Here is a 17,992-nt window from a genome sequence, read left to right on the forward strand (position 1 = left end):
CCTGGTCCTATTACGAAAGCTCCAAATCTACCATATTCTTAGAAGTTTCTGAGAAAAGAAAGCACACATTTTAAATAAAATTGGGCAACAGAATCAGAGATCAGCTATTCCTAACATTAAGAGCATTGCATATTTGCTGATTGTGCTTTCGTATTTGGAAAAGGGGAGCTGTGGTACAGCGGAGGAGAAGCAAGACAGCCTTAACCATTCTAAGGAGAGGTATGTGCCACTCAGTTTAGAGAGATGGTCAGTAAGAGAATTCCCTTGCAGTTTGTTTTTTTCTCAGGCATGCTGTGGATTGGTGTCCCTCAGAATTCAGAAGATTCAGAGTTACTGAACAAGGACCACCTTGAGGATGGTATTTAATTTTTTCTGTTTTCTTTCCCATTGAAATGACGATCTCATCTTGATATGAGAAAAACAGAAAGTATCCACAGTACCAGGTTTTTATAATTTTCAGTTAGATTTTAAAAGGAATGCATTTCTAGAATGCTGTCTAACTTTGATAAGATGGTGAATGGCACTGCAGTTTTTTATCGAGAGCAGAAAGGACCCTTCACTGGAGCCAGCAGTCCAAGGCCCCTGCTCAGCACTGCTGCTCCCTGGCTGTGTGCTCGAGAACATTCCAGCCAGCATCTCTGATCCCTAACATGGAGGGGGCACGAGATCCCTAAGGCCGTTTCCTGGTCGTAGTCCTTTGATTCCATAATGACCCCGGAACGTTAGCAAGTCTCCTTTGTGAAACTTTCCCTTCCAAAATGCTAGATTACTGGCTTTTTCCTATCTCATTCTGTATCTCTCCCCTTTGCTCCATATAGTCAACAGTAGGGAAAAGTTCTGTGAAAAACCCTGAAATAGCAACAGCCAAAAAGCCAACATGGAATCCACTGGGCTCCACTGGGCCCACATCTTGCCAAATACTTGTCATCAAGTCACCGTAGGACATGGGAAGGAACCAATGCTCGGGTGGCGGCGGCTCAGACTTGTGACTTGTGTCATTAACCTCCCCAGAGGACCCAGGCCAATGAGGAAGTCACTGGTAGAGCCCCTAGAATGCCAAAATACCAACTACAGCAAAAATGCCCTCTGGGAGGGCATCCAGTTGACTGCCTATGTTCTGGCTGGGCTGGGAGCTGAAACGGTATCTGGCATCAGCCTCTCAATCCTGCTCCCCAAAACCCCTCAGTTACTATGGCAACTCAAGGGAGCTCTTTTTTTTTTTTTAAAGATTTTATTTATTTAGTTGACAGAGAGAGAGAGAGAGACAGCCAGCGAGAGAGGGAACACAAGCAGGGGGAGTGGGAGAGGAAGAAGCAGGCTCCTAGCTGAAGACCCTGATGTGGGGCTCGATCCCATAACGCCAGGATCACGCCCTGAGCTGAAGGCAGACGCTTAACCGCTGTGCCACCCAGGCGCCCCAACAAGGGAGCTCTTTGAAAGAACTCTGAGGCTGGGAAATTTTATTAATTGTGTGTCCTGGAATCAGTTCTGGGCATCACCCAAAATCTACAGGAAGTAGAATCCAGACCTTGAAAAATGGCTCCCGGCGCTCACAGGCTCCAAACTTTCTAAAACCACCATTAAATGTGCCACCTTCCAGCCCTTGAGATCACTTATTAAACATGAAATAAATGAACTGCTTAGTAGAGGACTAGCTCACGAAGAAACCTGTTTTTAGTTATCGGTACCACCAGAATAGGAGTTCCCTGGTAACCAACCACTCCCAGCTTCCTCAAGAGTTGGACCTAAAGCCCTGGAAATAAAGGTGACCCTGGCTCTACAGGTGGAGGTTTGTACCTTGTTCTGAACCAGTCTAGTACAAGTTCTCTGGAATAATTACCCTTTGAAATACAGATTTATATAGCTCCCTAAATTCATTTTATTGCGCATCTTAAAACTGACCTTACATGTACAGCTTTCTCCTGGCACTGAGCAGCGGAATGCAAAATGCTCTGACATACAGATTGTAATTTCCATTAAGAGAGAAAAAAAGTCATGTCTTCGAAGATAAGCCATCTGCAATATAAATCACAAGGTTACTGCATTCGGAATGCAATGCAACTGTAATTTCAGTGAAGAGAGGAAAATAATACAGCTTTCTTTCTCGGGGAGCTTGCAATTTCCAGCAGACTTTCAGTTACACACGTTAGCGGTTCATTTTAAGTCGGCTAATATGCACTAAGTACTATGATCTGCTGAACTTCACACCAGGCACTGGAGCTATGTACATAAACAGACAATTAAAATACGGTGCATTAAATGAAAGATATGTATGGTGTGGTGCGTGAACAACAGAAATACTTAATCCAGGAGGACTTAATCTTTTGAAGTAATGTTGCTCTTTCTATTTAATAGAGAAGAAAACTAAAGCCCAGGAGTTCACGTAAGTACTTCTAGAAGAGCAGGGCCTACACTGGAATTCATATCGAGGCAAGTCTATGCTCTTTGCAATGTCTCCATACCAAATCTTTCTCACTTTCCCTTTTCAATAAATATTACAAATGCAATGAGTTCAATCATTTTTTAACAGTGAAAATCAATTTCTTTTCTCCTAAACTCCTCTCCCATAAGCTTTCTTGTCTCGACAGTATGTTCCCGATTGAAAAATCTCACCCATCAAGAAAATACGATAGTCTGAACATCTAACAATGTTAGCTCTTCTCTGAATTCCATCAGCATATGAAATCTTCTAAATGTTTTCCTCCAGAAATAGCAGGCTTGGGGCTGAACATCAGCAGGGCCTTGATGTTAAACCCTGACCTGTGACGACCCAGACTACTGATTGAATGTAAGGAAAGAGGTCTCAGCTAAATTTTCAGCCATACCTTGTGCCAGACGTTAGTCTTTCAGGAGAAGATCCTTCACATTGGAAAACAGGCCCAGATAAGGGGACTTTAGTCAGTTGACATACCAGAATTTCTTTGGCCATGAATTTGAGTGATAGGTGGGGAAAAGTAGAGATGTGCCTCCCATACATTGGCAACCCAGCAAGTGGATGAGAAGGATTCCAAATAAAGTTCCATAAAGTGTATGAGTCTGGAGCTAGAATGTATCTCAAACAACAATATTAAGAATAGAATAAAGCTTGTAAGAATCAGCTCATCCTGGGGCACCAGGGTGGCTCGGTTAGTTAAGCATCCGACTCTTGATTTTGGCTCAGGTCATGATCTCAGAGTCCTGGAATGGAGAGCCTTGTGTCAGCTCTGCGCTCGGTGGGGGGGGGGGGGGAGGCTGCTTGTCCCCCTCCCCTGCTACTCCCCTGCCCCTCTCTCTCAAATAAATAAATTAAAATCTTTAAAAAAAAAAAAAAGAAAGAATCAGCCTGTTCTGTATGCAGGCTATGGATTTTCAGATGGTAGCTTAAAAGTATTGCTGTTCTAGGACACACAAGGGAAGTATGGCATAAATTAGGAACAGCAGGCATTTATAAGTGTTAGTGCCAGTGTTAGAAACATGCCACGATCTTTGGGGAATTTCTAATTGGATATAGAACAACTGAGTCTGAACTAAAGAAAGGCACTCTCAGGAACTCTGGGAACTATCCATGTTTCAACTTTTGCCAATGTGGAAACTCGGGAGAATTGGTATCTATTAGTTTTTACCAGCAAACTCTTGGATTGCAAATGAAAGTATTAACCTCTGGCAATCACTGATCTTTTCATTGTCTCTACAGTTCTGGTTATCCAGAATATCACACAGGTGGAATCATACACTAGGTAGTTTTTTCAGACTGGCTACTTTCACTAAGGAATATGCATTTAGGGCTCCCCCATGCCTCTCTGTGGCTTGATAGCTCATTTCCTTTCAGTGCAAGTAATATTCCATTGTATGGATATACCACAATTTTTTATCCATTCACTCATTGAAGGACATCTTGGTTGCTTCCCAGTTTTGGCAATGATGAACAAAGCTGCTAAGAAACATTTGTGCCCAGGTTTTCATGCGGACATAAGTTTTCAGCTTGGGTATATAACAAGAAGTGCAATTGTATGGTAAGAGTATGTTTATTTTTGTAAAAAACTGTCAAACTGTCTTCCAAAGATGCTGTACCATTCTCACCAGCCGTGAAACACTGCATCCACCACACCATTTAGTCGTGTCGATGTTTTAGATCTTAGCCATTCTAATACGGGTGCAGTGGTATCTCACTATTGATTTAATTTGCAATTCTCTAATGACAGATGATGACATATGATGTGGAGCACCTTTTCAAATGCTTCTTTGCCATCTCTATAAATTCTTTTTTTAAATTAGTTTCAGAGGTAGAATTTAGTGATTCATCAGTTGCATATAACATTCAGTGCTCATTACGTCAAGTGCACTTAATGATGTATCTGTTCAGATCTTTTGCCATTTTTTGATGCGTTGGCTGTTGATTTTTAAGTTTCTTAAATATATTTTGGACACAAATCCTTTATCAGATAAATGTTTTGCAAATATTCTCTCCCAGTCTATGACTTGTCTTTCCATTCTCTTAAGAGTGTCTTTTGCAAAGCAGGGGTTTCTAATTTTAATGAAGTCCAAATTATCAATTTTTTCTTTCATAGATCATGGTGGTGGTGGTGTATAAATGAGTCACACTGGTTTAAAATGGCCCCAGGTCGTTACTGCTTCACACCAGGCTGAGACCATCAGCTCAAAGCCCATGGGCACAAAACACGAACTCTTACACATCCAATTACTTTAAATACAATTCAAATAAGCATTCTTAGCATTCAGAGCCAACCTATTTTGCATACCCTGTGAAGCTGCATCCAACATCTGCTAACCATACATAAGACAAACCTTGTAGCTATAAAATACCAAACACTGCTGCGGCCCTTCAGAGTCTCTGACCCAGAGACTCCCCACCTTGCTGCTGAGCACCATCACCCAGACACATAGCCCCCTCTCCAATGTCCCCCTTCCTCCCAGGTGATTCTTTGCCTCATTCCTTTTCTGGGTGATGACCTGTGCCACTAGCTTTGGGAAATCTTTTGTTGGGAGGGACTTCTGTCTCATGAAGTCTATGAATGACTTCTTGTGGCTCACTGCTTCTTAAGGCCCTGTCCCTTGATTACCCCCAAATCCTCAAATTTACCATGTTTATCCAAAAGCTCATTGTCAAACCCTAAGTCACCAAGATTGTCTCTTGCATTATCTTCTGGAAGTTTACAGGTTTGATTTTTTTTATAATAATTTTTTATTATATTACATTAGTCACCATACAGTACATCCCTAGTTTTTGATGTAATGTTCCATGATTCATTACTTGCGTATAACACCCAGTGCACCATGCAATACGTGCCCTCCTTAATACCCATATACGGGTTTGATTTTAAAGTTAGGTCTATGATCCATTTCGAGTTCATCTTTATGGAAGTTGTAGGTAAGGTATGTGTTTATGCTAATACTTTTGCATGTGGCTGTCCAGTTGTTCTAGCACTCTTTGTTGGAAACACTGCCCTTTCTCCATCAAATTGTGCTTACTCCTTTGTCAAAGAGAAGTTGACTATCCTCATGTGGGTTTTTTTCTGGGCTCTTTATTCTGCTCCATTGATCTACTTGTCTCTTCTTGCGCCAGCACCACACTGTCCTGATTATTGTCTTGAAGTCAGTGTCAGTCCTGTGACTTTCTTCTTTAGTATTATGGTGGCTCTTCTGGGTCCTTCCCTATAAACTTTACATTCAGTCTATCATCCACAAAATACTTTACTGGGATTGCAGTATGCTTTCATCCACAACATCTTTCATAACGTTCTTACCCAAGCAATCAATACTCCAGTGAGGTGCAATTGTTTTCCAGGCACTTCTCTCAGGTTTTCCTGTTGTCTCCTCCTTTCCGATATTAACTGCCTTTTCTTAATACCGTTGTCTTGGCTAGTCCTTCCAGAACAATATTAAATAGAAATTCCACGTGTAGGCATCCCTACCATGTTTCTCTATTTGATTATAATGTGTTTATTATTTCACTTCTAAGTTTCGTGCTACTGTTAGTTTTAGGCTGAACTTTTACCCTATTTTGTCAGTTTCTTTCCCTGCTTTCCTGAAAGTGTTTCTTCTTGATCTCATCTACTAAATGTGGCCTTTTATCAAGTTCTGCTTTTGCATCTCTCAAAATTACTGTGTGATTTATGTTGTCATGTTAACATAATCGGATCTGTCAACCTACCTCTCAATCTTGAATTCTCCTTGAATTCCTAGTTCAAGCCTTTCTTACATTAATCTGGAGAGTTCTTTATTTTAGTAGCCCCAGCATTTAACTTGGTAATGTTTGATTTAATATCTTTGCACTTACATGCATAGGCGTGATTTAATGTAATTAAAAAATAATCTTTGCCTTTGTATATACTCTCAAGCACTTTAAATAAAGATTGTCTGTTTCTTGCTGACTTGAAAAACATTGTCTAAGAAACTGTCTTGACTCGATGCTTTTGTAGGGAGTCATCCTTTGATAAAACTCTTCCAATTTATTGTCTGTTGAATGTCTATTTAAGATTTTAGGGTACGAGTTTGTAGACACCTCGGAGCATTTCTATTTTCTAAGAAGACTGCTCATCTCAATTTTATTTTCAAATATTTAAATAAGGAGTTTAGTGGAGAATTATCTCATAGTTTAGAAAATATGTTTTTATATGTCCTTACCTTTACTGTTTCATTTTTTAATATTTAATTTATTTTTTATTGAGGTATAGTTGACATACAATGTTATATTGATTTCAGGTGTACAACATAGGGATTTGACAATTCTACATGTTACACAATGCTCACCATCGTAGGTTTAGCCACCATCTGTCATCATACAGAATTATTACAATATTATTGTATATTCCCTCTACTGTACTTTTTCATTCCCATGACTTATTTATTCTCATTATTTCTATTGCTATGTTTACTGTCTCTTTTCTTGATGAAATATCACAAGAACCAGATTTTAAACCCATCTTAAGTCAGTTTTACCATATTTTCCCCTTAAATTCATTATAATTATTCTTTTTTTGCTTGGCTAGGTTCTTATTTCATTCTTTTGGTATCTGAAGTTGAATGTCCTGTTCACCTATATTCATTAGTTCATGTTTAGTAAGAAAATCAGCAAACGGTATAATTTCTTCTGACACAACTTTATTAGCATTTAATTTTCAATATGTACTGTTCTAATTTTGACTGATTTCTTTTTCAATATACACAAATAAAGTGTATACTTTGTAGAAAAAATTAGAAAAGGAAAAAAACGAATCACCCATAGTTTCACCAGATACAACATCTGTTACTTAGTTTTGACAACACATTTTGTTAAAATGCCTGAATGTCAAAATCCATAATGAACAGGGTTAAGAGGGCAAAGTGGGAGAAAATGTGTGCAATATATATGAGGAAGTTGAATAGTTTTGGTATAAAATCAGCTCTTGTAAAGCTTTAAGAAGGGGCAGAGTGCCTGTCAGGCACTTCAAAAAAGAAAAGGTATGTTGGCCTGAAATAGATTTTAAAAAAATCAATTTTATCTAGTAAACAAAAGAGTGCAAATTAAAACCACAGTGGCAAATCTTTTTTGCCTATGAATTAGCAAAGATTTTTTTCCCCCTCTAGTTATAATCTCCAAAGTTGGCCAAGTGGTGGATAAATTGGCTGTTTGTCAACTTTTAGTAAAAACTGAAAATAGTGGCTCCCGGGTAGCTCAGATGGTTAAGCATCTGCCTTTGGCTCAGGTCATCAGTCACCCAGGGTACTCAGATACAGCCCGCATCCCTGCATAGGGGTCCCTGCTCAATGGGGAGTTTGCTTCTCCCTCTCCGTCTGCCCCTCCCCCAGCTCTTGCTGGTTTTCTCTCAAATCAATGAATAAAATCTTAAAAATAGCCCTATAAGTAAATTTTAAAAGCCTTAAAAATGGATATATTCTAAGAAAATCACTGCCAATGTACCAAAGATTTAGCTACAAAAATGTTTATTGCAGCTAAAAATCATAAACAACCTAAATGCTAAACAGTGTTAAGCAATGCTAAACAATGAGGGTTGGCTGATTTCACTATGGCAAACTAAATGAAGGAATTAGACAGTTATTACAAATGACACTGCAGAAAATATTCAAAAAGGAAGGATTGTTATGATATACTGACATACTCAAACATATTTATTGCATGATTTCATTTTGGAAATATAAAGGTATTGTGACTTATTTGCATTTGAAAATGTTATGCACACATATATTACGGGTAATTTTTCTCCTTCTCCTTCTCTTCCTTCTCTACTCCCTCCTTCTTTTCTGCTTAATGTAAAATTTAGGAAAAAGAAAGAATTACGATATATAAAAATTGCCCGTGATATCTTCTAAAAAATATTTTCATAGATATTCTAGGCTTTTTGTTGCTGTTGTTACATATTATGTTTTGCTTGTTTTTAAAAAGGCTTTCTTTTTTTACAGCGGTTTTAGGTTCACAGCAAAATTAAAAAGGAGGTGCAGAGAGTTCCCATATATCCCCTGCCATACACATGTACAATCTCTTTCATTACCAACATCTCCTACCGAAGTGGTACATTTGTTACAATTGATGAAACTTATTCCAGGCTTTTTGACCTAACATCATTTGTTGTACCTTCAAATTTGGCAATTAGAAAGTCACTGTGATCATTTCTACCGTAGACATTTCGGAAGAAGGGTGAGGACAGAGTCTGTTGGAACTGAGCAGAGCTGTGGACACCCAAGGGCATACAACACAAGAGCAGACAACTATTTGAAAAAGTTTAATAATAAAAGATAAAGACATAAAGATAGAATTATTGGAGGAGAGGAATCCTTGAAGGCAAAAATGATAACCATTTGTTGTCTAATGCAATTCTTGTCTCATTAAATGTTGAATTGGTTTAAAGTTATTTCATAAGATTTAAATGTCTTTCAAAAGACTTAAGCTATCACCGGGCCTATCCCATTCCCCCACCCCCTCCCCTCTGAAGCCCTCAGTTTGTTTCTCAGAGTCCATAGTCTCTCATGGTTCATTCCCCCTTCTGTTTACCCCCCCTTTCTTCTTCCCTTTCTTCTCCTACCCATCTTCCTTCTTCTAATGTTCCATAAATGAGTGAAACCATATGATAATTGTCTTTCTCTGCTCGACTTATTTCTCTTAGCATTATCTCCTCCAGTCCCGTCCATGTTCCTGCAAATGTTGAGAAATCGTTCTTTTTGATGGCTGAGTAATATTCCATTGTATATATGGACCACATCTTCTTAATCCAGTCATCTGTTGAAGGGCATCTCGGCTCCTTCCACAATTTAGCTATTGTGGACAATGCTGCTATGAACAACTGGGTGTTATACGCAAGTAATGAATCATGGAACTTTACATTAAAAACTAGGGATGTACTGTATGGTGACTAACAATATAATAAAAAATTATTATAAAAAAAGACTTAAGCTAGCTGAAGGCAGACAATATTTGCAGTTTTCTTTATATCCTCCCACAATATTTACCATGTTTTTCTTTTTTTAATGAGTGCTTTTATTTTTCATTGAATTTTTTATCAGTATAATTGCAGATTCACTTGAAGTTTAAGAAATAATACAGAGATCCCACATACACCTTACTGAGTTCCTCCCAATGGTAACATTAGCAAAACAATAGTATAATATCACAACCAGGATATTGACTGATACATAATTTGCTGGTCTTATTCAGATTTCCTCAGTTAATTACTTGTACTCATTTGTGCATGTGTATGTGTTCTATACAACTTTATCATCTATTTAGGTTTGGGTTTCCATAACCACAGTTGAAATACTAAACCATCACCATGAAGATCCTTCATGTTGATTTTAAGCAAAGCCACTTCTGTCCTGCCATCCCCCATATGCCCTCAGTTCCATATATCTGAAAACCACTAATCTGTTTTCCATTTCTAAAATCTTGTTATTTCAAAAATGTTATATAAATGGAAAAGGTTACAGTATGTAATCTTTTCGGATTGATGTTTTCCCCCCAGCAAAATTCACCAGAGATTTTCTAAATTGTTGTGTCACGTGTATCAATAGTTCATTCTCTTTATTGCTGGTACCATTCCACAGCATGGATGTATTGTGGTTTACTTTTTACCCGTAAAATCACATCTGGACTGATTCAAGTTTTGGGCCATTATGAATAACCTGCTACGAATGTTTGTGTGTGTGTTATTGGGTAAACATAATTTTTTATTTCTCTGGGATAAATGCCGAAGACTGCCATTGCTGGGTTATATGGTAATTGCATATTTAGTCTTGTAAGAAACTGCCAAACTGTTCTTTTCAGAGTGGCTATACAATTTTACATTTCCACCAGCAATGTGTGAGGGATCCAGCTTCTTCATATTCTCACCAGCATTTGCTGTTGTCACGATTTCCTAATTTAGCCATTCTAATAGGTATGTAGTGATATTGAATTGCAGTCTTGATTTGCATTTCCTTGATGCCTAAGGATGTTAGATATCTTTTCATTTGTATATCCTCTCCAGTGTTCATGAGTCTTGCCATTTTCTAACTGGACTTCTTTTTTGTTGTTGTTGATTTTGAGAGTTTTTTATACAATCAGGATACTAGCCCTTTCTCAACTATGTAGTTTGCAAATATTTTCTCCGAAGATGTAGCTTATCTTTTCATCCTTTTCACAAGGCCTTTTGCATAGCAAAAGTTTTTAATTTTGATGAAGTCAGATTTATCAATTTTTTCTTTAATGAAGTATGCTTTTTGTGTAAAGTTGAAGGACTTTTTACTTAGTCTTAGATCCTGAGAATTCTCTTTTATTTCCCTAAGAATTGAATAGTTTCACATTTTGTATTTCGTTCTCGATCTACTGTAACAAAGCGTAAGGTTTAGGTTGAGGTTCATATTGTTTGCCTTTAGATGTCCAATTGCTCCAGCACCCTTTGTTGAAAGGCTGTCCTTTCTCCACTAAATTGCTTTGAACTGATGTCAAAAATTAGACGAGCATATTTATGTGGATCTGGATTATGGATTCTTTATTCTGTTTCATTGATCTATGCATCTATTCCTTCCTTCACCAATACCACAACGTCTTGATCACTCTAGCTATACAATAAGCCTTAATATTGGGGAGAGTGATTCCTATACATTATGCCTTTTTTCTCAAGATCATTTTAGCTATTCTAGGGCCTGTACATTTCTATATAAATTTTAGAATAAACTTGTCAATAGCCACATAAAAACGTTGCTGGGACTTTGATAGAAATGGCATTAAACAGATAAACAATTCGGAGATGATTGACATCTTTATGCTGAGTCTTGAACTCAAGACGGCTTTCCATTTTTTTCTTTTTTAGATCCTCTTTGATTTCTTTCATTAGTATTTTGTTATTTTCAGCATACAGATCCTGTACATGTTTTAAGTTTATACCTAAGTGCTTTATGTACTTTGGAACAACTGTAAATGGCATCGTGTTTTAAATTTTGGTATCTTCATGTTTATCGTAAGTAATAGAAATGAGATTGACTTTTAACAGTTCACCTTTTATTCTGAAACATTGCTGAGCTCATTAGTTTTAGATTTTTTTTTATTTTGTAGATTCCTTAGGCTTTTCTGTATTTACAATCATATCATCTGCAAATAGAGATGGTTTTATTTCTTCCTTTCCAATTACAGGACTTTATTTCTTTTTTCTTCTGTAATTATTAGAGTGGCTAAATCTTCCAATATATGTTAAATAGGAGTGATGAGATGTCCTTGCCTTGTTCTTGATCTTAGGGGGAAAGTATTCGGTCTTTCACCATTAAGTATGATGTTATCTGTGGGTTTTTGTAAATGCTCTTTATCCAATTGAGATAGTCCTTCCTCTCTACTTCTATCTTGCTGAGGTTTTTATGTTTTTTGTTTTTTGGGTTTTTTTTTTTTGCATAAATGGGTGTTGGACTTTGGCAAACACTTTTTCTGCATCAATTGATATGATCACTTTTTTTTTCTTAAGAGTGTGATTTGGTGGATTACATTAATCGTTTCTGAACGTTGAGCCAGCTTTGCATACTTAGAATAAATACCATTAGGTCATGGTGTATAATTCTTTTTATACAGTGGTATATTCTATTTGCTAAAATTTTGTTGACGATTCTTCCAACTTAGATTATAAGGGATTTTAGTTTGTAGTTTTGTCTTCTGTCTTTGTCTTTGTCTTTTTGCTATTGGGGTAATATTGACCTCATATAATGAGTTGAAAAATATTCCTTCCTTTTTTATTTCATGGAAGATGTGTAATATTGATGTTAATTCTTCTTTAAGTATTTGGTGGAATTCTTCACTAAAATCATTAGATCCAGGATAGTTGGAAGGGGGTTAATTACAAATTCAATTCATTTAATGGCTATAGGTATTCACATTACCTATTTTGTCTTAGCTGTGTTTTAGTAGTGTGATTTTTGAGGAGTTGGTTCATTTCTATTTAGTTGTCAAATCTATGAGTATAAAAATGGTTGTGGTATTTTTATTAGCTCTTTGATGTCTGCAGGATCTGTAGGATCACCTTATTTCTTCTTTTATAGTGGTGATTTGTGTCTTCTCTTTTTAAATTTTTGTTAGTCTTACTAGTAATTTATCAATTTTAATGATTTTTTTGAGGAACCAGCTTTTTATTTTTTTTTATTATTTTCCTATTTTCAATTTCACTCATTAATTCTTACCTTTATTTTCTTCCAACTGTTTGCTTTGGGTTTGTTTTGTTTCTCTGTTTCTAGTTTCTGGAGGTAGGAGTTTGAGATATTGGCTTGAGATTTAATTTAAGCTTCTGTGCTATAAACTTCCCTCTTTGCACTGCTTTTAGTTGCATCTCACATATTTTGATATGTTGTATTTTCATTTTTATTTATTTCTACATACTTTTTATTTCCTTTGAGATGTCTACTTTGACCTGTAGATTACTTAGAAATGTATTGTTTCATTTCCATGTGTTCAAATATACTCCTTTTGTCTTTCTGCTACTGATATCTAGTTTGATTTCATTGTGGTCAAAGAATAAACTCTGTAGGATTTCAATTCTTTTAAATTTGTTGAGGTTTGTCCAACCAGGTATGATTTATCTTGGTGAATGCTTCATGTGAACTTGAGAAGAATGTATCTTCTGCTGTTGTTGGGTGGAAGGTTCTATATATGCTGACTAGATTCTGTTGCCTGATTGCGTTGTTGTAATTTCTATATTCTTTTGATTTTTTTTGTCCAATACTATTATTAGTCACTGAAAGAGAGCATTGAAGTTTTCAACTGTAATTGAGGATTTTTCTTCTTTTTCCATCAGCTCCATCAGGTTTTGTTTCAGTATTTTGAGGCTGTTTTTTGGTGCTTGCCCATGTAGGATTATTATGTCTTCTTGGTGGATTGATGCTTTTTTCAATATGAAATATCCCTCTCTACTTCTAGTAATTTTCTTTACTCTGATGTTCACTTTATCAAATATTAACACAGCCACTCCCACTTATTGTTCTTAATATTTTAACATTATTATTCATTTTTATTTTTAATTATTATTTATGTCATATATCCTTTTCTATCATTTTCTTTTCAACCTAACTATGTCATGGAATTTTAACTGAGTTTCTTTTAATAGCATAAAATTGGATAATTATTTTAATTTTTTGTATAATAATATTTATATTTTGGTTATTAGACTACTTACTTTTAAGATAATTATTGATATGTCGGTACTTAAGTCTGCCATTTTATTATGTTTTCTCTGGTGCTCATTCCTTTGTGTCCCTTTTTTTACCTTTCTTTGGGTTATAGGAACATTTTTTTAGAAATCCATCTTGATGTAGTTTTTTTCTTAAGACTTAATTTTTTTACTGTAGTTTAAGGTTCACCACAAAATTGAGACAGAGACACAGAGATTTCCCATATATTCCCACTCTCACACAAGCATAGCCTCCATTATCAATATTCCTTGCTATGGGGCATATTTGACAAACCTACACTGACACATCAAATAACCCAAACTCCATAGTTTATTTTATGGTTTACTCTTAGTTTTGTAGATTCTATGGGTTTGGACAAATGCGTAATGACATATAAATATCATTGTGATGCCATACAAAGTATTTTCACTGCCATAAAACTGCTCTTTGCTCTGTTTATTCATCCTACTTCTGCCAACTGCTGATTTCTTTTTACTGTCTCCATAGTTTTGCCTTTTCCAGAATGTCATGTAGTTGGAAGCAAGTAGTATACAACTTTTTCAGATTGGCTTCTGTTATTATTAATTTCTATTTAAGGTTCCTCCATGGATTTTCATGGCTTGGTAGCTCATTTCTTTTTGGTACTGAATAACATTCCATTGTCTGGATTAACCACAGTTTATTTATCCATTCACCCACTGAAGGACATCTTAGTTGCACCCAAGTGTTGGCAACTATGAATAAAGCTGCTATAAACATTTGTGTGTAGTTTTTCGTGTGTGGATATAAGTTTTTGGGTTTTTTTTTTAAAGATTTATTTATTTATTTTAGAGAGAGAGAAGGGAAGGGGAGGGGCAGAGGAAGAAGGAGAGGAAGAGAATCTCAAGCAAACTCCCTGCTGAGCATTAAGCTGGACATAGGTCTCTATCTCATGACCCTGAGATCATGAACTGAGCTGAAACCAAGAGTTATATGCTTAACCAACTGAGCCATCCAAGTGTCCCCATGTGAATATAAATCTTTAATTCATTTGGGTAAATGCCAAGGAGTAAAACTGCTATATCATGTGTCTAAGAGTATGTTTAGTTTTATAAGAAACTGCCAAACTGTCTTCCTAAGTGGCTGTACCATTTTGCATTCCTACCATCAATGAATGAGAGTTCCTGTTGCTACTTATTCAGCACAGCATTTAGTGTTGTCAGTGTTTTGGATCTTAGTCATTCAAATACATGTGCAGTGGTATTTTATAATTGTTTTAATTTGCAATTTCTTAATGACATACGATGTTGACAACTTTTCAAGGGTTTGTTTTCCATCCATATGTCTTTTTTGGTGAGGAGTCTGTTAAGGTCTTTGGCCCATTTTTAATTTGTAATTTTATTGATTTTGTTTTTTAAATATTTCTTTATTTATTTTAGAGACAGAGAGTGCACACAGCGGGGGGGGGGGCAAAGGGAGAGAGAGAGAATCTCAAGAAGGTTCTGACTTCCTGCTGAGTGTGGAGCTTGATCTCATCACCTTGAGATCAGGACCAAGATCATGACCTGAGCTGAAATCAAGAGTTGGCTGCTTAATGACTGAGCCACCCAGGCACCCCTGGCCCATTTTTTAATTGGTTGTTAGTATTCTTTATTGTTGAGTTTTATGAGCTCTTCATGTATTTTGGATGGCAGTCATTCATCAAATGACTCTTTTGCAAATATTTTCTCCCATTCTGTGGTTTGGCTTCTCATTTTCTTGACACGGTCTTTCATAGAGCAGCATGTTTAATTTTGATGAAATCCAACTCATCAAGTGTTTCTTTCATGGATTGTGTTTTTGGTGCTGTATCTAAAAAATTGTTGCCATACTCAAGGTCATCTAGATTTTCTCCTATGTTCTCTTCAAGAATTTTAATAGTTTTGTGTTTTACATTTATATCTGTAACCCAACTTGGCTTAACTTTTGTGAAGGGTATAAGACCTGTATCCAGATTCTTTTTTGTTTTGTTTTGCACGTGGATGTCCAGTTGTTTCAGCACCATTTGTTGAAGAGACTATCTTTGCTTCGTTGTGTTGTCTTTGCTCCTTTGTCAAATATCAGTTGACTATATTTATGTGAGTCTCTTTCTGGGCTTTTTATTCTGTTCCATTGATCTATTTGTCTAATATTTTACCAATACCACACTGTCTTGGTTATTGTAGCTTTATAGTAAGTCTTGAGGTTGGCTAGTGTCAGTCCTCCAACTTTGTTCTTCTCCTTCAGTATTGTTTTGGCTATCTTGCATCTGTCATCTCTCTATATAAATTTTAGAATCAGTTTGTCAATATCCACAAAATAACTGGCTGAAATTTTGATTGGGATTGCGTGAAATCTACAGATCAACTTGTAAAGAACTGACATTTTATAATACTAGGTCTTCCTCTACATGAATATGGACTATCTTTCCATTTATTTAGTTCTTTGATTTCAATCACAGAGTTTTAGAGTTTTCCTCATATAGAGTTTGTACATATTTTGTTAGATTTAAACTTAAGTATTTTTTTTGGAGGGGCTAATGTAAATGGTAATGTGTTTTTAATTTTAAATGCCACGTTTTCATTGTTGGTATCCAGGAAAGCAATTGACTTTTGTATATTAACTTTATATTCCACAAGCTTGCTACAATCTCTTATTAGTTCCAGGAATTTTTTGTTGATTCTTTTGGACTTTCTACATAGACAATCATGTCATCTGTGAAAAAAGACAGTTACGCACATTCTTTCATGATACTTATTTTATTTCCTTTTTGTCCATATTGCATTAACAAGGACTTCCAGTATAATATTGAAAAAGAGTATTAAGAATGGACATTCTTGTCTTGTACATAATCTTAGTGGAAAACTTCAAATTTCTCACCACTAAGTATGATGTTAGCTATAAGGGTTTTGTATATATTCTTTTTTTCTCCAGCAGATTTATTATTTTTTGGAAGAATTAACATAGTTAAAATGTCTGTGCTACCCAGAGCAATCTACACTTTCAATGCTATCCGGATCAAAATACCAATGACATTTTTCAAAGAACTGGAACAAACAGCCCTTAAATTTGTGTGGAACCAGAAAAGGCTCCGAATCACCAAGGAAGTGTTGAAAAGGAAAAACAAAGCTGGGGGCTTCACAATGCCGAATTTCAAGCTGTACTACAAAGCTGTGATCACAAAGACAGCATGATACTGGCACAAAAACAGACACACAGACCAATGGAACAGAATAGAGAACCCAGAAATGGACCCTCAACTCTTTGGGCAACTAATCTTTGACAAAGCAGGAAAAAACATCCAGTGGAAAAAAGACAGTCTCTTCAACAAATGGTGCTGGGAAAATTGGACAGCTACATGCAAAAGAATGAAACTTGACCACTCTCTCACACCATACACAAAGATAAACTCCAAATGGATGAAAGACCTCCATGTGAGACAGGAATCCATCAAAATCCTAGAGGAGAACATAGGCTGCAACCTCTTTGACATTGGCCACAGCAACTTTTTTCATGACACATCTCCAAAGGCAAGAGAAACAAAAGATAAAATGAACTTGTGGGACTTCATCAAGATGAAAGGAATGGATTTTGAGGAAAAAAACATGGGAAGAGAGGCATGAAATAGAAAATAAATACAAATGTAAGCTGTTTTGCTAACTTTTTTATAATCACAATAAATTCATACAGAGAATACCCTAAATGAAAAAACACTATAAAGGTTCAAAGACCAAGGCGTTTCCTTAGGCAAGACTGAAGATTACAGTATTTGAAATTTAGACTGCAGTCCATGTCTTTGGAATGATCACTGGTGTGTGACACAGTTCATGCTTTTAATCAGATTTGAACAGAAGAATGGCCACTTGGCCCAGATAAAAGTAGATGAAGTGTTTGGTTTCATGTGTCACATAACCACCAAAGTTTCTCACCGTGATGCAGTCCCAGGTGGGGTTGTACTCCTTGTCAAACCCCTTTTTAATATGGGCCACAATGTCTTTTTCTATGTTGTATTTCTCCAATGTCTGAATAGCACATTCCATTGAGTCCTGTTGCATCTCCTCCAACATGTTGGCATTTTTCAATATGGCCTTTTGGTTGCACATGATTACCATGGAATAGGGGCTAGCCAATAGCAATGGTCTTGGGGGGTGGGAGGGATGCTGACACTCAGATCCAGCAGGAGGTGCCCTCACTTATGTCTTTGTTTATATTCTTTATTAAGTTGAGGAACTCCCCCCCTACTCTTAGTTTACTGAGAATTTTCATCATGAATGTTTGTTGAAATTTGTCAAATTTTTTCCTGCATCTATTGATATGATCATATGATTTTTTTTTGGTTGATGGGATTGACTATGATAGCTGATTTTCTCATGTTGAGCCA

The 17,992-nt window shown here is 36.4% G+C and overlaps 1 pseudogene; it reads right to left on the reverse strand.

Annotated features, from left to right (window-relative positions):
• Positions 1-17,444: 17,444 nt before the first annotated feature.
• LOC123777420 (dynein light chain 1, cytoplasmic pseudogene) lies at positions 17,445-17,714 on the reverse strand (annotated as a pseudogene).
• Positions 17,715-17,992: the final 278 nt, after the last annotated feature.

Source organism: Ursus americanus, chromosome 13 (genome assembly GCF_024610735.1).
Source record: "Ursus americanus isolate L20-20 chromosome 13, mUrsAme1.1.p, whole genome shotgun sequence".
In the NCBI taxonomy this organism is placed as follows: Eukaryota; Metazoa; Chordata; class Mammalia; order Carnivora; family Ursidae; genus Ursus; species Ursus americanus.